Genomic DNA, 25013 nt, shown 5'->3' on the forward strand with positions numbered 1-25013 from the left:
CAATATTCCCACTAGGTTTCAAAAAAAAAACCCCTATTTATTTTTTATTTTTTTAATATAATTTATTGTCAAGTTAGCTGACATACAGGGTATACAGTGTGCTCTTGGTTTTGGGGGTAGATTCCCATGATTCATCACTTATATACAAGACCCAGGGCTCATCCCAACCAATGTCCTCCTCAATGCAAAAACCTATTTCAATGCAAGCATGATTAAATGAACTCAAACTGATTATAGCATTACTGAAGTTGGACACCTACAGTGTAACAATTCAAACATAAATGTGTTTGTCTAATGGTGACCACCTTACTCCACTCCTTTTATTGTCCTCAGCAAGCGGTGGTAGCTGCTGGCATTTAATGGCCCTTTGAAAAAATCCCAATAGGGTTTTGCTATTCACTGGTCCCAGGCAGTAAATTCCCATACCTCAAAAAGAGACAGTAGTGAGGATGAAGGTGAGGCTTGTAGAAAAGAACGCTTGGGCAAGTGGAACCACGGCTGCCTCACTAAACTTAACGAGAGCTGTAGCACGTCACGCGAGAGCCAGAAGTTATTTATGGGAGAGAGGCTTTCCTACCTCAACAGACACAGTCTTTTATTCACATTCTATTTCTATACACATCTTAGAGGTCACAGAGTACAGCCAAGGATGCCACAGTGACTATACCTATAGAATATAATAAGCAACTTGTAACTGGGCCAAATTGAGTCTCCAACCTTCTACATGCAGCAGCGTGACTTTCAAGTCAAACTGAGCTCGACGTTGTTGCCGCGCGGCAACCATAGCAACCATTTCATTCTTTAGACTCCACAGGGCAATGTCTCCATGGGCAAAGAGAGGAGGAGAGCGGCTCTCCCAGGTGGCACCGTAATTATAGATGCACAGATGTAGAAAACACAGCAGGAGGGCAACTTAGAACATAAAAGCCCAGACTTTGGTCCACTACAATATGGGGGTGGAACGGGAGAGAGGGGGAGGACCAGACAACCCAACACAAGGGGCCCTCCAAATAGAAGCAGACCTTCTGCATGTGATACTGTTTAGGTTATCAAGAAATTATCCTTTCCCCACATTTCTTGTTGAAGTTTGCCTCCATTTGGGTTTCTGTGGCACCAGCACCATCTAAAAACTAGAGCCTAGTCATGTGTGTAATTCTTGCTTAGAATTAGGCAGAAATACATCTAATGGCCAATTCCTTCAATGTGCATTGCACTTCTAATATGTAGTACATCAGGCAGCTGGTGGGAATAGAAGTGACAAGGAACGTGGGCTCCATTCTCAGATCTGTTGCTTGTTAGATCATGTGGCAATTTACTTAAATATTCTGAAAGTCTGTTCTCCCATTGGTTAAGTGAGGAACTACTGCAGCTCATAGGGTAGTGTAAAATTAAACATTTAGACAGAATGCCTGGCATATATTAGGTTACCAGCAATAATTATCATTAAAATAAGGATAGTCCATGAGCTTACTTTATGCTCCAAAGACAAAAAAAACAACCTAAAATGATCACATTATAGATAAACGCAGATAAAGAAAAAGAGCACAATATGAAATATATAAATCCAACTTGATCTTTAAAAACGAAATAAATGAAGTCAGGCACACAGGTTCATAGGAACTGGCAATGTTCTGGATGTTCAACTGAGTGATAGGTACCCACATATTTAGTGAGCCTTAAGCTGTGCATGTATCTTCTATGGACTTCTATTGGCATGACATGTTTCACACACAAAAGTATCTCAAGTTAAAAAAAACCCCAGGGAATAAAGACATCACGATGTCTTATTATTTTTCTGTAGGGTAAAGTTTGAAATGAACATTTATGCATTTCTGTTTTTTCTTTTTTTTTTTAATTTTTTTAATTTTTTTTTTTTTTATTTTTGAGAGAGAGAGACAGAGAGACAGAGAGCAAGTGGGGAGGGGCAGAGAGAGAAGGAGACAGAATCTAAAGCAGGCTCCAGGCCCTGAGCTGTCAGCACAGAGCCCGACATGGGGCTTCAACTCACAAACTGTGAGATCATGACCTGAGCCGAAGTCAGGCGCTCAACTGACTGAGCCACCCAGGCGCCCCTCATTTCTGTATTTTCTAAGCTTTCTATATTAAGAAAAAAGAGTTTGTTATGACAATGCTGCACTGCAACAAGGGCTTCCAGGATTTTTCTTTTAAATAAAGTAAATTAACATTTGATGTTTTACTGAGAGCGTATGCTCTCCAGAACAAATTTGTGTAGCAGCTCTTCTTATTCCTATTTTACGTGTAACTTGGAAAGTTTAAGCAACTTGTCCCAGAGTTTATGTTAGGTTAGAAAGCGGATTAGTTTTTTGAATACTTTCAAGCTGTCTTACCTTGGAATTGTAGCCTTTCATTAAATGCTGGTGGGCACATGTGTATGTATATAGTGCCATGCTTTAAAAAACCTGCAGAGATAACTTGCTATGGGACGCAAAATTTAAAAGAGCTCAGAGAAGTTCATTTTCTGCACCACATCTCAGAACTCATGCAGGAAAGCAGAGGAATCTCTCCTCTTAAAGGAGCTGTTTTATTTTTGAATGAGTAAAAGAAGATCCAGATACAGGGCAACAATGCTTTTAAAGTGGTTAAAAAAGACATCTGCTCAGAAGTCCAGGAGTAGACCTTCTCTCTGATTCACAGACAGAGGGACAGGACTGAGGGCCCAGATGCTGGAGTTCCAGAAGCAACCTTCCTTGGCATACACATAAAAGACACAGACTTCATTAGAGCAGGATATTTGCTCCTAGTCCCTGAGATGGTGGGTTTTCTTTTTTATATTTATGCTTTTAAATTTAAATCCTGGTTAGTTAACATATAGTGTGATAGTAATTTCAGGAATAGAATTTAGTGATTCATCACTTACATATAACACCCAGTGCTCATAGCAACAAGTGCCCTTCTTAATGCCCATTGCCCGTTTAGCCCATCCCCCCACCCAACACCCCGCCCACAACCCTCAGTTTGTTCTCTGTATCTAAGAGTCTCTTATGTTTTGTCACCCTCCCTGTTTTTACATTATTTTTGCTTCCCTTATGTTCAACTGTTTTGTATCTTAAATTCTACACATGAGTGAAATCATAGGATATTTGTCTTTCTCTGACCGACCTTAGTACCCGAGATGGATTTTGACAGTGGGTAAGAAGAGATGGCTTCTTGTGTTAACACAGTAATGACAGCGCTATCTGTACGAGTGACAAATTAGAATCCAAATCCCTGGCAGGAGGTCAGAATTCAGAATTTTTTGGATGCCACACTAAGTAAAACCCATCATACCTCCCTACTCCTTTTTCTCCTTTAAATGAATCACTAATAGGGGCGCCTGGGTGGCGCAGTCGGTTGAGCGTCCGACTTCAGCCAGGTCACGATCTCGCGGTCCGTGAGTTCGAGCCCTGTGTCGGGCTCTGGGCTGATGGCTCGGAGCCTGAAGCCTGTTTCCGATTCTGTGTCTCCCTCTCTCTCTGCCCCTCCCCCGTTCATGCTCTGTCTCTCTCTGTCCCCAAAATAAATAAAAAACGTTGAAAAAAAATTTTTAAATGATTCGCTAATATATGAATAGCAAATCTGAGAGTTTGCCCAAAAGCCACACCTTCCACTTTTTCCACTATCCTCTGCTCATCCTCTTGCCTTCAGAGCATCTCACCCCACATCATGGCAACTCTCCTGTAGGAGAGTATGATCCAGGACCCCAGAGATCAGGCCACATCCAGGGTAACCTTCAGGAATTCACCAGCATTCTCTCTTTCACTGACTGTGGGTTATGGGCCTGGAATTTCAGATACCTATATCCCATGGGCTTGGGAGCCCAACCAACACCTAAATTGTGAGAATAAGAGCAGAATCAATTCTATCAATGGGTGCCATAAACTGAGTGCCCACCACGTTTAGGAACTATGCTTTCATTGTCCTTTCACCCTAATAACCCTATGAGAAGGCAGTCTCTCCACATCACACATGAGAAAACTGAGGCTTTGAAGATTAGTGACAGTCCAAGGTCACAGAACTGGGACGGAGAAGAGGTGGGATTCAAACGGACCCCCGCCCTTCACCACAGTTCATTCATAAAAGGTATCTGAGGTTTGGGACGAGGTGGCCTTGACTATTTCTGTGTGACATGATCCTGGAAGATCCTTGAGGCTTAGTTTCCTCACCTATAAAATGGAGATAATACCAACTGTCTCAAGTCCACAACATGGATGCATTCATTCAACCAAGAAAAAATAGGAAACCAAGAAAAGATATTCTGAAAAGGTTTGCACTACACAAATATATTGCAGTAAGAATGGAAACGTGTAGTGATTTGTTATCTAATCCAGCGTTCTGACAAACAAGTGGCCGAAGAGAAAATGCTGAGCATCTCTCTGTTCTGAATTCTAAGACATATGCCATGCATAATCAGAATATGTCCAGCAAGGACTAATAGTCCCTTTGATATGAGAGTTGGGAGGCTTGATGTTTCCTCATGCAGGAGTTCTACACTGTAAGATGGTGCAGGACTTAACAGTGCCTTGCTAAGTTTGGTCAGTCAGCCATACACTTAAGCTCTCATAAATACATGTTATAAAATATTCCAGAGTCCAGTCACCAAGACTCCAACCTGCAGCCCCTAGAAGTACCATAATGGGGCAGCTGGCACATCTGTTCACAGCCCGAAAGTTCTGATGTTCATCAGGGCCTCTTTTCCCTTGGGTGTGGGTATGATCAGTCACCCGTCCTCATCTTCTGGATTACAAATGTACCTCCAAAAACATTACATTCTGTATTTCAGTATACTTATCTCAAACAGCAACCACATTTGGGCCTTTGTGAGACCCATGCAATTCTTAGCATTATTCATCAACATTTTCATATACAGAGGAGAGTTGACTAATCAGAACTCTGAGCCAGTGCAAGGAGGGGGAGGCCAGCAGAGAACACAAAATGCCACACTTCTCATTTGAGAATGCCAAGTTCAAAGCAAAACAAATGCCTTTTTTCAATCTAGAGAACAAACGAAGGTTTAACGCTTAACAATGAATCTGGGTGAGACAAGGCAAAGTTTATTTTCGCTGAAATGAGTACTTATAAAGAGTGCAGAAATAATAAAAGAAAGTCCAGCATTATAGAAAAGAAAAACCATCTTTGAAGTAATACTTCAATTACCCATTACTTACAAAGTAACAAGTCTTGAGATCCCCAAAGGCTGAGTTGGAAGATAACCAGGGTTTTCAAGGAAGAGAGCAGTGCCCTCAACCTCTAAATCACAGATGACAGCACTATTGGCCCTTAACAGTTAACCCAAACAAACACAGGGTGGTTTCATCTTGCTTTCCAATCAATGTTATTAAAATGTAAGCCAGAAAAAAAAAAAATAAAATAAAAAAATAAAATAAAATAAAATAAAATGTAAGCCAGTATTTTCCTCAACCAAATCACTTTCTAAAATAGTGCACTCGCTTCTGTGTATGGAACACATGTCAATATCATTTGTAGCAAAGCAACCCTCCACATGATCCCCCCTTTAGGGTATTTACCTGTTTGCGTGATTACCTTCTCTTAAGTGCCAGTGGGACTTGTGATTTTCTTCTAACCAATATGGCAAAGGTAACAGACTGGTATCCCCATAATTACACTGACTTAGGTAAGACTCTGTCTTGCTATTACAAGCATCTGTGCTTGTCTTTCTCTTCCCACTTCCTAGCTCGGAATAAGCAAGCTGCCATGAATCCTGCATCCAACCCCAGGAAACTGAATGCTGCTAACAACCAATGAACAAGGAAGTAGATGCCTCCACAGGAGATTCCACCTCACTCACCACCTTTTCTTTCTTTCTTTCTTTCTTTTTTTTTTTTTTTTTCTTAAGTAGGTTTCATGCCCAGCGCAGGTCCCAACGCAGGGCTTGAACTCACCACCGTGAGATCAAGTCCTGATCTGAGATCAAGAGTCGGATGCTTAACTGAGCCACCCAGGTGCCCTGCCCCACTCACCATCTTGATGGCAGCCTCCGGTAGAGGATTCAGTTAAGCCATGGCCAGACTTCTGACCCACAGAAACCATTAGATGATAAATGTCTGCACTTCAAGCTGTTAAGTTTAGGTAATAGAAAATTAATACACCATCACAATAGTCATCCTTTGTAAAGGGAGTAATCAGTTCCTAATACATGGTTTTCAAGTTTGGATCTCTTAAAGGAAATGCTATACTCCTCCCGCGAGGCTGCTCCCCCTAAGAAGAGCCACCTGTTCACTGAGTCACACTCTGTGCTAAGTGTCCCCCACACGCTACTCGAGTTGCTTCCCAAGACAGTCCTAAGAGGACAGAGATGGTTAATACACCCACTTCATAAATGGGGAAATTGTAGGTCCAACACCAAAGGTCCCACAGCTACAACCAGGATCCCAACCCAGGACTATGTACCTGAGAAGTCCTTGCTCCTTCTCCAATTCCACGCAGCTTCTATTTGTTTCTGTTTTAGTAACGTATTTAATAGTGATTAAAGTAAACATTAAGGGCTTTTTACTAAACTACTTTTCTTTGTGTAACCACTGGGGAAGGACCCTTAAAGAAAAGTCATCATTAATACATTATAGTGATGGGTAACCTATTAAGTACCTAAGATCGCTCTCACTTCCAGACTGTGCTTTGTATTATAAAATAACTTTCCTGATTATGGAAGTGATATTGCCCTACTATAAAAACAGGAAATTTTGAAAAGTATCAAGAAGAACTGTAATTTTTGATCCAGTAATACATATAATTAACATTACGAAAATATATACATTTTTCTGAATACAACATATACTATAGATATGGTTTTCTATGATTCTAGTTCAGTTACATGATATTAGACTTCACAAACTTGATTTTTAATGACCAAATATCCATCATTTGTGTTTACCTCATTTAATTAGTCCCTTATTCCTCATCATGCAGGCTGCTTATAATTTCTCTTTTGTAAATGTGCAATAAGCATTCTTGTGAAAGAATGTGCTGAGTCACAAAAATATTGTGTTGCCAAACCATCCTCCCAAAGATTATATATTACTTTTAAAATTTTTTTTCATGTTTATTTATTTTTGAGACAGAGAGAGACAGAATGCAAGTGGGGGAGGGAAAGAGACAGAGAGAGAGAAACAGAGGATCTGAAGCAGTCTCCAGGCTCCGAGCTGTCAGCCCAGACCCCAATGCAGGGCTCAAACTCAAGAACCGTGAGATCATGACCTGAGTCAAAGTCAGACACTTAACTGACTGAGCCACTCAGGCACCCCAAGATTATAGATTATTTACACTCCCATGTAAGAGGTATGAATACCTGTTTCCCATCACTCTAACAGCAGCGATCAGGTTTTAATCCTTGTCAATTTGATAGGCAAAATGGGAAGCTTTCATAATGCCTTTAATGAGTTTGAATATGTTTCATAAGCTTTCTTTTTAAAAACATTAATTATGAATTAATGTAGGCAAAAAAGCTCTAACTGAATGTTCTTTTCTTATTTACTTATTTAAAAGAGACTCTATGTATTAAGGAGATTAATCTTTGTCTTACATGTTGCAATTTACCCTCAACTCTATCTTTTCCTAGTTGACACTCAGAATTTTTTAATGAAAATATTCTTTAAAAGTAACCTAATAAATATTAAGGTACACAACTAAACTCTACGGTAAGGACCCTTTGTAGTCTGACTTGAGCCAAAATAGAAGATTACAGCATTTGTCCTTCGGTGATGTTCAAATTTTCAGTTACCAGTCACCTCTTCCACATACAAGGCCACTGTCTTATCACAAAATTTAATGCAAAATTCCCAAATGTCATATACCGTACTAAGTGCTAAAGACACAGATGAAGGTAATAGGTTCAACCCTCAAGCTCCTCACAACCCCAAGAGACAGACTGTATGAGTGCCATGTCTGAGGTACTTGGCAAGTCTGGGCAAACTTTTCCTCTCCTGATGTTAAGGAATTACATAAGCTTTAAGAAACTTAAAGGGTGCATCTGGGTGGCTCAGTCCATCAAACATCGGACTCTTGAGATTTTGCCTTAAGTCACGATCTCAGGGTCAGGAGATGGAGCTCTGCACTGACAGTGTAAAGCCTACTTGGGATTCTTTCTCTCCCTCCCTCTCTGCCCCTCCCCCACTCTTTCGCTCAAAATAAATAAATAAACTTAAAGAAACAGACTGAATAAAATTTTAAAATTCAGTCTTCGTCTACGGAGATGCTAAAGGAAACCCACTTCACCCTCTGAAAGCTACATTCATGGGGGCTCATGACCACAGTCCTCAAAAGAGTGGTCTCCAGAAATTCTGCAGGCACAGGCAGCTATGTCCAAGCCACGTGTGGCCACCATTCTGTTCCTCACAAGGGCTGACAGAGTGCTGCTGATCTTCGGCAGCCACAGGTCTGTCCCGCCAGCTGCTGCATTCAGCTATGCTCAAATGACCAATGCAAAGGGACCTATGTTAATGGCAGAAGCAAAAAGAAAAGGGGATGTGCTGCTTCTCGGGGAGGTGGCTTATGTGGGACATTCCAAACGCCCTTCACATTCCCCAATGCTGCTCCTGCCTGCCAGTCTCTCGGAGTCCAGCAAATCCTCCACTCAGCCCTGCAGGATTCCAGGGAACCTGAGCAATTCTGTCTGTTCACCCATAGCCCGACACATCAAATGGATCCACCTGTTCTCCTTACAGACTTAGGCCCCTGGACACAGCTCACTACTAAACCATCAAAACAACTTCCTCCAGACCTCATACAAAATCATGAACGCCCAGAACAAGCCACTCATGCCCTAGGCTGGTGCCTTGGAGTCTAGGTCAGAGTGGTGTGGTGTAACAACTATTATTTTAATTATGGCTTCCACCCCTAGGACTTTCTTTAGATTTTTCCTAATTGCCCTTCCATGAGATTTTAATACCATAGCTATATTGTATATCTGTTTATGTACTGTGTGTACATACGTCCTTTATACATAAATTGGGGTGTTTTTTTTGGCCTCTCAAGAACCAATGTTTGCCCATCTTGCACATAATAAACCCATTGAGAAATGAGTAATGCAATAAAAAGGTGTAGAAACAGCTCTTCAGAAAAAGGAACTTTCTCATTTGGAGGGCGGGAAAAACCCATTCACACAGTATTCCTGGAATTTTTCCATCTGAGACTCTAAAGAGCCCCCAACTCACCTTTGCAAGTTACTTGTAAGATGGCAGGCTATGTAATTTGAAGTTATCCAAAGGCCTGCACATCTCCACAATCTCTACGATCATTTCCTAAATTTCTTGCAACAACTTTGTTTTTGATGGAGGAGCAGAGGGAGGTGAGAGCGTATGAGTGTTCTAATATGCGTGTGCACAGAAGAAAAGCAGGTGAGGTGACAAAAATCAGTACAAAAATACCCACCCCAAACTGTGGTCCTTTTATGCAATTATTCTTTCTCCACCTATTTCTCCGCCATATTTTCCCTTTTGTTTCATGTGTGTGTGTGTGTGTGTGTGTGTGTGTTTAGTGCCAGAATTAAGAGGTAACAGAATGGTAAAGGTCACACCTAATTGGGGGTTAACAGATATTCCTCAAGACAGTTATGATGCAGAGCTCATTGTTAAGCATTACTGAAATGCATCCAGGAAATGTATGCTCCAGAAGCAGAGGATCTTATCTTCCAGTATTGCCAGGTTTTTATAGTAAAGTCCATTTCAGCCTTGCAGAGCACAAATCCTCTATGATATAATATGATTGGACCCTTCTGCCAAGTAACTGTCTTTTATGTGAAAAGTGGACTTCAAATTTTGTTCTCTAATTGTTGTACACATTTCATAAAACTTTGCTCTAAAAATCTCAGAGGAAATGGGTCATTTGAAGAAAAAAAATTGGGTAAAATATACAGAGAATTTAGATCCTGGTAGGATCAACTATTCTCTCCTGTGACCAAAACCCATTTAATATGGGGTGGGGAAGTGTAGTTAACTAGGCCTTATGAGTAATAGCAGGAAAATCACAGTGCATTCGAACATTCACTAACTTCTACTTTGTACCAGGCACTATTGTGAGCATTTGTGATGCACCAGTTAACACAACAGGTGAAGATTCCTGCCTTTAAACAGCATACGTATGGGTGGGGCAATGTGGACAGGTCTGATGACGAACAATACTAGTAAGAGTAGCGGTAGTAATAAAAGATGTATTGGGTTTGAAATCAATTCAAGTCACAAACATTAACAGGCAGAATAGGGTCAGAGGTATGGGGAGGGCCAAGGCAGGGGTGTGAGGACAAGTTACAATTTTAAATAGGATGGTCGGGAGATATCTGAGCAGACTTCAAGGAGGTGAGATTTGACGTGGAGACACGCAGGGGTGAGGCCTCAAGGGAGAGCATTCTAGGGGGATCTGAGCAACACCAAGTAGGCAAGGGTGGCCAGAGTGGAGTGGGCAATGAAGGAGTTGAGACCAGAGCACTAATGGATAGGGTGCCTTGTGGACCACTGGGAGGACCTTGGCTCATAACCTGAGATGGGAGCCACTGTGGAGTTTGGGGAAGAGAAGTCACATGATTTGGACTTGTGAGTGAAAAGGCTAGTCCTGGCAGTGTGCTGGGAACACAGTATGGTAGGTGGGGGGACAAGCAAAGAGCCAGGGAAACCAGTTAAAGAGACCAAACTCCTGGCAGAAGCTACTAGCGAACAGAGGGTATAATTCATTTCATCGTGAACAAAGGCCAAATCTACTATTTGCTATCTTAGCATCCTGCAACCTGGCTGCAACGTCTGTTAACTACCACCCTATCACCACCCAAGCATTTTCCTGTAGGCGGCAATTTTCTCGCTAACAGCGTGACAACTGAGGTGATTTTGTTTTCAAATCCTTTTCTTGCAAAGGGACCCCACTTTCCTTACCTTTGAATCCCGATTGCCTGACACACAGGACTCAGTTCGGCTGAATCAAGAGGGCGCTCATTTTGTTGTTCCTGCCTAGATTATTTTAAGAACCTCCTTCTCTGTCCACAGTCGCCCTCCCCTCTCATCACCAAAACTGTCTGCTTCCTGCACTTTGCAACCCGAAATCCTTCAAACGTATCTCTGCACGCCAAGGTAACACCCAAACATCTTAGCCTAGTAGACGAGGCTCTCCAGAACTGGCTTCTAGCGTACCTTGGCATCTTCCCTGCTACTACTGATTCTGGAACAGGAAATCCGGGCTCCAACCTTTTGCCCAAATACCTTGTCCCTGCGTAGAGCTAATCTTTTCCTTGTGCTCCTCCCCCCTCTGCCCAACAGCTTAAAGAAATCCCATTCATCCCAAGGCAATATCCCAGTGCTACCCTTTCACTCAGTTTGTGACCTCTGCCACCAGTGTGATTGCTCCCCACCCTCTGGGGACAGGAGGCATGAGCCACTCCCAGGCTCACACTAAGGAGAGAGTAAGCCTGAACACACCCCACAGGTTCTTGCTGCCCTGGCCCACTTTACAGCCCGCCGACTTACCAACTCAGCAACTTTCCCCCAGTACATGCCGTATTTCCCAAGCCCTCGAAAGAACTATTGGGGCCAAAGGCATCTCAGAATTCTCTGAATCCTTTTGCACAGTCTCAACAGATTTACACAGTTGGTCGGTATTCATTGGCAATCTGCTCTTGTGAAGTTGTTACTAAGGTAATGAACAGTGCTGTCTCTCACTGCAGACGTTGGTGTGTGTGTGTGTGTGTGTGTGTGTGTGTGTGTGTGGTGAGGGGTGGCCACAGGAGTGGGGGAGAACGGCTGGTGAATAAGACAACAAGGACTGCCCAGTGCAGGAAGGGTAAGAAAAGTGTATCAGGGGTTAAGAAGAGGCAAAGAAGAATCACTATGTGTGCAGAGCTGTGGGAGGCCAAGAAGTGAAAACCAGGGTGAACTTCTGGAAGCTAAGGCCCAACTCAAATGTCCTCAGGGACATGTCAGACCTACTGATGCAAGAAGGAAGGGGACAGATATTTGAAGCAGAGGGGACAGCGTGTTGGAAGGCACACACACTTGGCAGAGAACCACAAGGAGCTCACTGTGAAGGAAGGAGGCAGTGCGAGAGCAGGAAAAGGATGGAACAATCAACGGGAATCATATTTACCAATGACGGAGGCTCAAGGGCATGTCAGGACACAAGGAGCAAAATGTCTCATGTCTTACCTTACATAAAGGTAAGACACCTTGTCAGACACCACACGCTTATCTTCTCAAATAGACGAAAGGCACTATAAGCCTGTAACGCTGTTACCAACTCTATTCCAGCACAACTCACAGAACATCTATTAAATTGTTTCGATTTTGTTCACAAAGGAAGTAGGAGAAAAAAAATCCATTTTCCCAGCCTCTCCCATTATACCCCATATAACTAGAATTATCAAGATCTGGCAAAACAGTAAAAGACACACATCCATTGCCGGCCATTCGGAAAAGCAGCAGGCAACAACATGGGTCTCCTGGTGTCTATACAAATAGGACCTAAAACTCACCAAGGACAATGTACGAGAAAGAAAGCAAACTTTGTGGAAGCAGAGGAAGCGAGGCCATTTTTTTTTTCAACGTTTATTTATTTTTGGGACAGAGAGAGACAGAGCATGAACGGGGGAGGGGCAGAGAGAGAGGGAGACACAGAATCGGAAACAGGCTCCAGGCTCTGAGCCATCAGCCCAGAGCCCGACGCGGGGCTCGAACTCCCGGACCGCGAGATCGTGACCTGGCTGAAGTCGGACGCTTAACCGACTGCGCCACCCAGGCGCCCCTACGAGGCCATTTTAAAAGCACATACTACTCACATCACACTCACCGCTACTAGATAGACATGTGATAATGCCATTAAAATTGTGATGAACGCAAGGTCTAAAATACAAGATAAAAATCTCAAATGCTACTACAGTCCTTTTACTGAACTTTCCTTTCAGGGGTGCTAAGGAATATCTTTTTTTTTTCTTTTCTCTTTTTTTTTTAATTTTCTTCTTTTTTTCTTATTTATTTTTTAAATTTATATCCAAGTTAGTTAGCATATAGTGCAACAAAGATTTCTGGAGTAGATTCCTTAATGCCCTTTCCGCATTTAGCCCATTCCCCCTCCCACAACCCCTAAGCTCACATATTCAAAGCAAAATGCTCAAGGCAGTTCAGCCCTTTGGTCCTGAAGCCTTCTGAATGTAATTCGTGCATCTTAAATGTATTCTGCCACGCAGATTCAATACCATTTTAAAAATGAAATGGCCATGTTTCAAAGTCACAAGAGGAATAAAGTGGTATTCAAAAGGAAGATTTTGAAAGGACCTAAAACATACAGAATTCTTGTTGGCTATTATAACAATAACAACAAAATTGCTTTCATCTTATAGGCTCTATTATGCTTTAGGCCATATTTTTGTACATGAGTGGTACTGTGAGGTCTTATTCGGTTATTACTGAATCTTTCATTCTCTCCAAGTATACCTCACCCCTTACAAATCCCAATGCTCTCTAAAAGCACTCCAAACGCAGGACATTCAATCCTACTGCATTTTATTTTTACATTTAAAAGACTATTTGATAAATGCTTTAACATAGCTCACAGGTGAATAAAGGAATAGTTGAAAAGAAAATTGGCCTTCAGGGTGATGGCAGCTTCTTAATTCAGGAATTAAGTCCAAAGTTATCTCTCCTCCCCCAAATTGCTAACAATCCCATAACGGTAAAATTCCTGAGAATATTTTTTTATTGCTGTTAGATATAAAAACTTCTATAGTGGACCAGAGTTGCCTAAATCAGTCATCTACAGTCTTGTTATGTGTTTAAAAAAGAGATATAAGGGGCAGCTGGGTGGTTTAGTTGGTTAAGCGTTGGACTCTTGATTTTAGCTCAGGTCATGATCTCAGGGTTCCTGAGTTCCTACCCCACATCAGGGGCTGGGCTGCCAGTACAGAGTCTGCTTGGGATTCTCTTCTCCCTCTACCTCTCTGCCCCTCCCCCAGTCTCTAAATAAATAAACTTTAAAAAAAAAAAAGAGAGAGAGAGAGATGCAGAGAAAGGATTTTTCTTTAATACTTGCAACATAAAATCTATTTTCTTCCCAGGATTTCTGCAAGAATGAGAATGGGTACAAGGCAATTTACGTTTCAGTGAACAATACTGCTTAAGGCGAAGTGTTATTTCCAACTAGCACACTTAAGTTTGAGGCATATATTTGAACTAGGATGGGAGATTGCCAACGGAGCTCTCTCCACACATATGGGAAGAGCTAAGAAATCTCCTTGCAGCCAGGTTAACAAAGTCTGATTTTGAAGTGACTCATCTTGAAGGTGGGTGGTGACGTGCGGAGTGTGTGGATGTGAGGAGTTTACGAGGACTGCGTGTGTGAATGGGAGTGGGGGTGATAAGTAAGAAAGGGGAGTCAGAAATAATCCTCATGAAGATAATAGCTTAATGCAACCTCTAATGGGCTCAACCCTTTCTTTTCAGAATACTTAACAGGCAAAGATGCTTTCCTACAAAAAGTTACTTCATGACGTGACAAGTGGCAGAAAACAGAAGAGCGACGTCTACAAGTCAAAAACCACGTGGTTGAAACCAGGGAACACAGAAACAGGAGCCACTTCCTGCAAGGACTGTGGGTTCTGTTTGGAATGAAGGAGACTTTCTGCTCCCACCAGGTGTACCTTCTCCAGAACATCCTATCGACAGGTCCAACTGGTAAAATGAGGGGTTTTTGTTTGTTTTTTTGCAAGTTGGCCCCTACAAGGGGGTAGGGGGAAGCGAAGTTCTGTCAGGCCCAAGCTGAAGAAGTATTTAGGACACAGTTGAAGAGCTAGGATGGGAGCTTGACCTCACACAACTGGAGGTCTTTTTCAGTCTTCTGTCCATTTTCTTCCCGTCATGGGACCTTAAAAGATTACAGAACCTCTTATCACTGGTTTCCTGACTGAAGTGGGGAGCAATGCCTACATCACAGGACTGCTATGGAACTGGCTGTAACAAGAGACATAAAAACCTAGCTGGTGCCTGGCCTTTCAAGGTATGTGGTATTTATTAGCTTTATCTGTCCATTCCCAAACCCACACACAAGGAGAAGGTGGAAGCAAAGACTTTTGCCTCTGATTTTGAAGCTAACAGATGGATAATCTGCCTAAGACAGGCTGTGGATTAGTCTGGCGTTACAGGGAAAGGGCAAACATACGACCCCTTCCTCTAAGGCCACATGTACCTTGTACCTTTATGCTTCCCTTAATGAAACAACCTTATCACACTGTTCGCAAAGATGACTTCTACCAACAGGATAGATTCTAGAAAGGTGAATTATTGAATCTCAGTTTCTCTTCCCCTTCCTTACACTGGGATATGTTCAGGCCAGAAGAATTTTATTTCAGAAAGCTGACCTTTAGTTATTTAGAACCAAAGAATCTTCTGTAGGGCGATTATTAAGTTAAATTCTACCCTCCGACTTTAGACCGAAGTTAAAATATAGGTGTTTATTATAGATTGCTTTGTTCCCTGAGTTTATTAATTGGGAATTCTTAAAGAGCACAGTCTATAGAAGAGTAAAGGTTTGACCTTAACTATGATTAATAGACACAAGAAGCAAGTGTCATGAATAATTTGATGCTGAATACTACACTAATTACTCACTAACAACAATTTCTCATTCCTCTCACCTCACATTTATAATAATTTAAGTGGGGATTAGCAAGTAATAAGCACTGGACACCCAGTCCCCAAGGAAACTGTGTGCAAACTGCTAAAACAGCTTCTATATCCACTATTACTTCTAGTCCCACAAGCATCTGATGACGTGCGAATTATTCCTTCATTAGGAGAACACTGAGAAGAGGTTCATAATCATTCAAGGTCACATGGCTAGAGAAAGGTAACCCACAGAAGGGAGGTCAGGTTTGTGCCTTGTTGCAACTCCACAGAGCCCAGAACTCCTTTCTAGCTTGGGCCTAATATAGCTTCTTCCCCCATCCCAACTCAGGACTTCTCAGGATGGGTCCATCATTTTGAATTCTGAAAGCACTGGACACCTGTGTTTTCTAAATCACTGTTTCAGTTCAGCTTTGGGCTTTCTGTTCTTGAGGGGAGGTATTACCCACCCCCCACCTTCACCAGGACAGACAGGAGAACACAATGTCTAGCAAACATGCCCTGTGACCTCAGTCCACGCGCTTCCCATTCTGTGCCCACATACATGGCGAACAATCCTGAAATGACAGCTAGAAGCCAAGAAATTTAATTCCTTAAAAAAAAAAAAAGAGGGAACTATGAGTACCTAAGCTTACTGTGACCACATCACTCAAGTTCCCTCCTGTGTAGATGGCTGCCTTTCTTGTTTTCCTTACAGGATACTTAGGATTGCAGTTGTGGCCCACCCAGATTGTCCAGGAAACTCTCCCATGTCAAGATCCTTAATCACATCTGTGGAGACTTTCTTTCTGAATAAGTTAACATTTATAAGTTCCAGGATTTTGGACCTAATATCTTTAGAAGCCATTCCTCAGTCAACTGCATACTCATATGATCATTTAGAACTGTTAATCAAAAAAAAATTTTTTTTAACAGTTAAAAGTCAAATTCACCTAACAGATACACAGTGCAACTTAAGAACTGATTGTAAACTTATTCTCATCACTGACCCACATTTTCCCCAAATTCTTCCTTTACCTTCCCAATACCTCTAGGGGCAAATTTTATGCTTACTTTATAGATCAGCCACCAAGCAAAGGTGAACACCCAGGAATAGCAGAAGACAACTCTTATGTCTGTACATCCAGCTGACTGTTATTTCAATCGACCTATTTGATATCAGGAGGCTGGATTGGTAATACTTTAACAGAGAACAAAATTAGGCATATAAACCAATGGTGGGGAAGTGATCTCTCTTTTAATAACATAAAATAATTCAAGAATCAGTTGTATTACCTCGCAAGGTTCTCTTAGGAATAAATGAACCATAAGGCTTCTTACAACCCCCAATTATTACAAATAACCAGACTTTGTCTTTCCTTTATAAGGAAGCCAGCTGTAAGGAAGACTATGCATGTCAGTGGGTTACTAATGAGTATCTTACAGGCTAGCAGATATCCTCTGTACTTAAACCTTACAATTATTGACTTTTAAACCACCAACTAGTAGTTTGATTTCAGAAACACATAGTTTTCAATGAAAGCTTACTATTCTTGTTCGTCTTCTGACTAGTTTAGGTCTCCCTGCCATATGCGAACTTAGCACCCTCAACCTTCCCATCAATGAAATAACCTGGTCAATTGTTTATTTCGAGAGCCACAAGTGTGGGCCACCTGTGTTGTTTACAGCAAAGCCCCAACATCCGGCCCGGGGCAAGGTGGCACAGCCAGGTTGAGGCAGTACTCTAGATTTTAGATGAGCATGATGCTACTCAGAATAATGACCATACTTCGTAGCCAAAATAGCTTCTGCATGTCCAGCCATCACAGGTACATACTACTGTATCTGCATAATGTCCATTATTCTAAAAATGTCCTCCTCACCTGATCCATTTTAAGCTGCTTCTTGATCTCTTGGCTTACCTTAACAAAATTACAGAGAAGGAGATCAGGATTTTTGCCCAATTTCCCCTTTGGCTGGTCTGCAATCTCCTATCAAGTACTGCTTAAGAACATGAGATTATTTTGACACGACAGAAAGAAAAGACCTCGCCCTCCACTCTCCAACCCCATCACAGGAAGGTGCACCCAGCTGCCCTAGAACTCCACGTGCCCCCTCCCCCACCCCCCTCCACCAGGGCTGGGGTTGCGATGGCCAAGTGGGAGGACAGAAACTGCCACACGAAGGAGCCTAACCCTTCTACTCCTTCAGCAGCCAGTTTACAACATCCTCAATTTCAGATTTACATACCCATATCTAAGCCAACAACCACCTCAATAAAGGATATTAAAAAGCAATACTTTTGTCTTAGAGTGATACAAACTCTCAGCCTTCAAGATGACAATACTAAATACCAATGCACACACACACACATCACACGGAGAAAAAATAGCACTACTGTGTTCACAGAGCCGAGAACTGCATTTGGCATGGAGAAGCACTCAGTTAAGATAAATGCTAGTAACTAAAAAAATTAAACATCTTATATTCCAGCGAGTTTAGAGGTTAAATGATTACCAACCTAACAGGTGCAAAATTGTGCTTGGGACAGGTATGAGACGGAAAAGTAATCAAGAGTGGCAACAGGGGCAAAATAGTGTATTATTCTGGAGACAGTTTAAATTCAGTCATCTTTTATACAACATTCAAATCTGTCACCACCTTCCTTTAAATGGTTGTCACTTTTGAGCGTGTGATATCACTCAATCTAAGAGAATGTCTGTTTTTTTTTTTTTAATTGAATTGTAATACTCTTTTGTGCTGCCAAGACCAATAATACATCAAAATTCCAGATAGTTGGCAAAGGATCCAGGAAAATATTTAGGAAACTTCTCCCTAATTAATTGATAGGTGTTCAGTAATACTTAGTCAAAGACAAACAGAAGCATCTAATATGCTCATAGTTGTGCCAGAGGGGCTGAAACTGACGAAATTTGTATTTCAGGGGGAAATATGAGTTGATTTCAATGTAAAGCAGTATATTAATGTAAGACTGAATTATAACTAAAATTAGAAGCTAATCTTCTATGGATAAAATCATACTGGGGGGAAGAGGGAAACAAACTGGGCAAAATTTTAAATCACTGTCTTGCAGATCAATCTAAACTGATACTATTCTTGTACAGGTTGTAACCAATTAAGATTTATTTTTTTCAGGAGTGCCTGGGTGGCTCAGTCGGTTAAGTGTCTGACTCTTGGTTTTGGCTCAGGTCAAGATCTTGCGGTTTCATGTGTTGAAGCCCCATGTCAGGCTCTACGCTGGCAACACGGAGCCTATTTGGGATTCTCTCTCTCTCCCTCTTTCTCTGCCCTTCTTCCACTTGCACTGTCTCTGTCTCTCTCAAAATAAATAAACTTAAATATTTTATTTTTTTCAAAAGATGGCTAGAGCAAGGAAACTCCAACACGTGGAATAAAAGATGCTCAAGTCATTAGTAACAAAAATGATGGCTAAAATTACCATGAAAAGCTATTCAAGCCACCAATCTTTTAGTCCTTTTCAACTCTTTCCAGGAAGATTCAGCTTATGTTTACACCAAAGCTATTCTTCCTCCACATTTTAAATGCAGTCAAGCATATTGGTCTTTGCATTAGCATGCTTTCTCAATTTCTCCAAAGTTACCATAGCGACTCTAGATAATTTGGCCTTGGTAGGGTTTTTTTTACAAGGAGAAAAAGGTGAATCTAAACATCAAGGACTAAGTGTTCAACAAAAACATTATGCTACCAAATATTAAAACAGTAAAAGTATGTTTCCTGCGGAAGTCACTGAAAATCTGTGAGAAACTCAAAATTAAGACTCAAGGTTAAAATGTACTTGAAGTATGTCAAGTATCTAAAACACAGAAAAGATCAACTCCCACTCCCTTCCAGAAGCAAAAGAGACCAGGCTGTGCCTGACAGCATCCACCTGTTTTCTCACTGGAGCCTCGCCCAGGGCACAAAGCACATGAAGCACCAGTTAGGGAGGATCAGGAGACACTATATGCCCAGCCTGCTCTTATGCCCAGATTGGACCTTTTTCCTACGACCACATGGATTTTTGACTCCCAATGGGTGCCTGTATTACACAGAAAGTCATTTCTATAAAAATGCCAAACAGTAGGACTTTAAGAACACCCACGCAAATGCAAAACGAGGTAGTTTTCACTAAAACAAAACGAAACAAGGAAAACTCAGATTTGTTTATTCCCTATTGCAGTTAAAAGGTAGCAAAGAAAAATTCTTTCCTTACCACACGTCCATCAGAACCTACCGCTAATGTAACAGTATTTCAAAGCTATTGCAAACAGTGTTTTGCTGTACATGTCTCTGTGCTATTTAATCAATCTTGACATATCAAAAGATTCAGAACATTCCACACGAAGATAGTTACAGAGGAAGCATGATCATCCAGAGAACTGGATTCTGCTCTGAGCTCTGAAAATCAGTTGTCTTGCTTCTGCCCATTAGCAACCCTAACCTTGCAATGCTAAAAGGAAAGCAGAGATGGAGAAAACACTTTAAAGAATTAAAAACACTTGATGAGCCTGATGCATTGAGCCACTGCTTCACAAGGTGGAGAGGAGAGCTCACTCCATATTCTGATGTCTACCAGCGAGACTGGGGAACAACCCAGAAAGAAATGAGAATGCAGCACTCAGGTTTGGGAAGGGGAACATCTAGAAGATGGACAGAAGCCAGTTGGCATTCTAGACACTCCTCCCCATCTGACAGGGTTTCTAGAGCCACCTGTCACAACCTGCCCCTCCCACATCTGTCATGACAGCTGGACTAGATTATTCCTATAAACCAAAGATGATGTTGGCACTTGGGCGAAGCACCCCCATAAGCCTTTATAGCACATAAAATTACATGCTGTATTTTGGGTTCTTTGAAGTTTCAGTTTGCTCTTTTGGGCTTAACTTAAATTTAGGTTTTAAATCAGGGCCCATCCAATGGACCATCTGGGGCCCACGCTGGAAGTCACTTTAGCGACCACACCTTTTAAAAGAACCTGCTGGAAAACATGTCCTGCAGAGCAACAGAAGAAACTATCATCAATGATAGTCTCTACCCTCAAAAAACTTGCACTCCTCATATCCCAAAGTCAGGCAGGCCTCTCCCTGATACCCACACTGCAGCCCCCTACTAATATAATAATTGTAGAAGGTTTCACAGAAGGAAGGAAAAGCTTTGATTTTTGCCCATTCTGTGGCAACTCCTCGCAGGCCTTGGAGCAGCTAAGGAGTTGTCTATCAGGAGTCCTCCACCCAAACTCTCAGCTGTGCCTGACTGGTTGGGTGGGGGCAGGGGTAGAGAGAAGAGGCGTCGGGTTGAGCCTAAGGGGACACAAGCAAGAATGGAACTTGAGGAGAACAAGTGTACTCTCAACTTGTAAGGTATCAGGGTTGCTGAGGTGAGCCCAAATGAGCTTGATTTCAGGTTTATTTCAGAAAACGTGCTGTCCTGTAGTGCTGTCTGCACCTGCCTCAAAGAAATCCAATTTGCCTGCTGCCCAAGTCACCTCTAACAGTCAGGGACTGACTTCCAGGCCTGCTCAAGGTGAGAGGACAAAGGGTGGTTTTTAACCACCCTATTTTTCTGCCTACAAGAGATGGTGACCTATTCAGTAAGAGTTACATTGACAAGCTGGATTTTCTATGCCAACATTGGTCAAAGTTTTTCCTCAATGGATGCTCTACCATGGAAAGGTATCATTAATCCATGTGTGTGTTTCCCGGTTTAAAAAAGCAATTTCCTAGTCTCCTCATGCTATGAAAGAGGGGCCTGTATCTGGTACTGAATATACTGTTTACAGAAAGAAGATTCCCCTTCTGGGTTGTTCTGACGTGCTCATTCTTCCCTGTGTAAACCTACTCCACCTGTATTTCTGCTATACAGGAAGTAAATGTGCAAACAGAATCAATAAAAAGCAGCTGAAGGCACACATTCTTTGACTCTAATTAAGGTGGGATGCCTGATTCACAGCTGTTCCGACCACTGAAAATGTTTTTCTAATCAACAGTGGAGTTTAAGAGGCATTTTATCTCATGTTTCAACTTTTTATAACATACACCAGTGTACTACTCAACTCTCAGCCTGCTTATCACAAGGTAACGTTAAGGAGGGAGGTGTGAAAGGTATTCCTGGACATGTCTAATAACTAAGAAGGCTGAGACACTGACATTGTGCTTTGCTCAAGGTCACTCAAATAGTAACGCAGCCAGAACTAGGGAAAAGAAATCAACTATAGTTCGTTCGCTAAGAACAACAAAATCAGCATGTCGCCTCTGCACCTGACTTTCAGTCAAGGCCAAATCAGAACATTGAATCTGCTAATTTTATTTAGATAATGCTTCTCTGATAACAAAGAAGCTGTATTTTCTATTGTTTCTGCAGCTTTACACAAGGGACTGTCCTATGAATAAAATTTAGAGAATGTCTGCCTAGGTAGAAAAAGCATCCTTCTTGGCCTTTATAAAACAGTAGACACTTTTGTTTTTAGTCCCGGGAATTAAAATGTCGATATTGGGCCAACTTCCTTCCCATGTCTGCACTATCCACCTCCTCTCTTTCCATCATCACCTTTGTAAAAATCAAGCATTGTAGATACGTCTTAATTTAACTCCATTATGCCTCAAGATAAGATGGCCAATTTTGTCATAGTCCATCATTAATTAGACCTTTATTAAGGAAGAGAAAAAGGTAAAAGCGACGTGGATTTGACGACATGCATTTGGCTGCTGGTCGGTAGGTGACTTCCTGATCACCACCTTATCAGCGTCCATTTTGGTTGCTGAACTGCATGAGTGAAGCGAGAAACCATCAGAGGCAGAGGATGAACTGGCTGTAATCCCCAGCCCTCCAACACCACCTCTTCTGCAAAGACGCAGGGGTATCATCCACTCACCCCTGAACACAGTGAAGTAGAAAAGGGGAAGGCACTGCCTATCACTTACTATTTCCTTAAGAATCTTGGCGAGTTCATTTCTGTTCTAAATGTGAATGTGGGCTGGAAATTAAGAGAGAAGAAAAACTCAAGTTCACCTCACTGGTGAATTCTCCATTTCTCTTCTCTTAAAGGTTTACTTTGCTTCCAATGTACACAACACACATCTATCTCTGTGCCTTTTCTCATGTTTGCTTGGCATGGTCAGAGGTTCCTGAGAGGCCCCCGCATAGACTAAAGCATCAAGCATGTAGGGCCTGTGATGACCTATGTGGTCACCCCTAGCCCCTTGGCTATTAAACACTTCAAGCGCAGCTAATCTGAATTGAGTTGTGCTGGAGGTGAAAAGACAGTATCACATCTCAATAGTTTTATACAATGATTATATATTGAAAGGATATTTTAAAGGATATACTTGAGTAAATAGAATTTATTAAAATTACCTGCAATTGTTTCTGTTGATTTGTTCATGTGGCTACTAGAAACCAGGTCACTCCTGCGTGACCCCCTCCCCCCATCCCCAACCGAGCCTACTTTCCCTTTGTTCTGTCTATATCCAGCCTGGGAGGCATAACAGGAACAAGAAAATAATATGCCATCTACCGTTTTTGTGCGTTTCTCAAAAGACACACACACACACACACACACACACAGGTCTATATCACATAAATGAATTTATTTTTGTCTGACTTCGCCACTGGACTTCTGTGCATCTGCATTTATCATTTAAGTCTGCTGAACCTTTGCTAATCCATCCTTAAATATATCTTATTGATATATGTTAGACCGTAGGCAGTTCTGATCCACAAAAAGCCTATTTCAACTTATTGTGCAAAATGCATCATCAGGGGTGGGCAGTTCTATCTACATAGAGGTCCTTTAGAATTCCTATCCCATTAGGCCATAGACACAGAGCAGCCACACTAAAATGAAAAGATGGGGCACCTGGGTGGCTCAGTCAGTTAAGCGTCTGACTTCAGATCAGGTCATGATCTTGGGGTTTGTGAGTTTGAGCCCTCCGCCAGTGTGGAGCCTGCTTGGGATTCTCTTTCTCTCCCTCTCTGCCCCTCCCCCACTTGCATTCTCTCAAAATAAATACTTTAAAAAATTTTTTTAAAAAATAGAAAAGTGAACAGCACCCAGTCCTACACTATCCAAAACTGTGAGAGGCATGACACGGGTACCACTGAATATCGTGGGTAACAGAATATATATGGAATGTGAGCACTACCATTTTGGGACCACCATTTCCACAATAAAATGTCAAAGCAGTTGGCTGATCTGTGTCCCCCAAAGTGACCCACACAATTCAGAAGTGAAAATCACCCGTGATCAGCAAGAACTATTGAATGGAGAGAACTGGTGCCCCTCACAGGGTCCCTCTAGGCCATACTGGACAAGAAACTGCAGGCAGGACTTTGGAGATCACTGCACTTGCTCAGCCAAAACAACCCACACGCATTCTGTGCCAGGTTGTGTGTGAGTCACTGGAGGTACTGAGAGAAGAAGGTCTACTTTGAGGAGCTCCTTGATAGCTAGGAAAGGCCAACATGTACTAAGAATTATCATAAACTGTAGTAAGTGCAGTGGGAAAAGGACAAAGAGGTAATGATTAACCACAGAAAGTCATCATAAGGGTAAGACAATTGCGGCCCTTTGTGTGAGGTACACACACAAGGATGTACAGTTCGGTCCTGTAGGTGGTGTAGAGCCAGTAAAGATTTTAAGTACGAAAGCCTTGATTAAACATGACTTTCTGGCTTCTTCCTGATTATACAATAAGCTCTCATTATGATCAACAAAAGCAAATGAATATTCTTCATCCACAGGATGCCCAGGGAACAGCGCCTAGTATTACCGCAGAGGCTTAAGATAGCAGATGCATGCCTGTTCAGCAGCAGGCTGAACCCTGCATCCGTCATGAATCAATGGGTCACGACCAGCATTTTCGGAGAAAATGAATTAGGACAGAGCAGTAAATGTCAGGGCGTGCTTTGTGAATCTTTGTTGTTTAGTTAGACACACATGCACACATCATCACACGGCTAGGTGGGGGCATGATATAAGCCTGTTTTACTCTGGGTCACAAGATTTTAAAGTTACTCGCTTCAAGTGTATGTCACAGTAACAAATTAGTAATGAAGTAGTAACTTAAGATCTCTAATGAGCCTGCCCATTGTCAAATCAATCTAACCTTGTTTTTGCAGTGGTTTTAGTCTCCTATGAAGGTCTGAAACAAGGGCTGACCCTTAAGCACACTTTTGGATACATTCACCTGTCTCACTGAGTCCTACTGAGCAGTCTTCCCACACAGACCCTCAATCTACTAATTTCTTTTTAAGTTTTTTTTTAAAGTTTATTTATTTTTGATAGAGAGAGACAGAGAGAGAGAGAGACAGAGAGAGAGAGAGAGAGAGAGAGAGAGAGAGAGAGAGAGAGAGAGAGCATGAGTGGGGGAGGGGCAGAGAGAGAGACACACAGAATCCGAAGCAGGTTCC

At 41.9% G+C, this 25013-nt stretch overlaps 1 protein-coding gene and 1 long non-coding RNA gene across 4 annotated transcripts in view; one reads left to right on the forward strand and one right to left on the reverse strand.

The window, feature by feature from the left end:
• IQGAP2 (IQ motif containing GTPase activating protein 2) overlaps window positions 1–25013 on the reverse strand; it is a 298102-nt gene that overhangs the window by 206023 nt on the left and 67066 nt on the right. The gene's annotated exons all lie outside the window — the stretch shown is intronic.
• Window positions 5898–6709, forward strand: LOC121014328 (uncharacterized). Its single transcript, XR_005783160.1, has 2 exons — window positions 5898–6081; window positions 6183–6709. It is a non-coding gene; the product is annotated as an uncharacterized LOC121014328 (long non-coding RNA).

The sequence above is a fragment of the Herpailurus yagouaroundi genome, unplaced genomic scaffold (genome assembly GCF_014898765.1).
Source record: "Herpailurus yagouaroundi ecotype Mexico unplaced genomic scaffold, PumYag 29, whole genome shotgun sequence".
Classification (NCBI taxonomy): domain Eukaryota; kingdom Metazoa; phylum Chordata; class Mammalia; order Carnivora; family Felidae; genus Herpailurus; species Herpailurus yagouaroundi.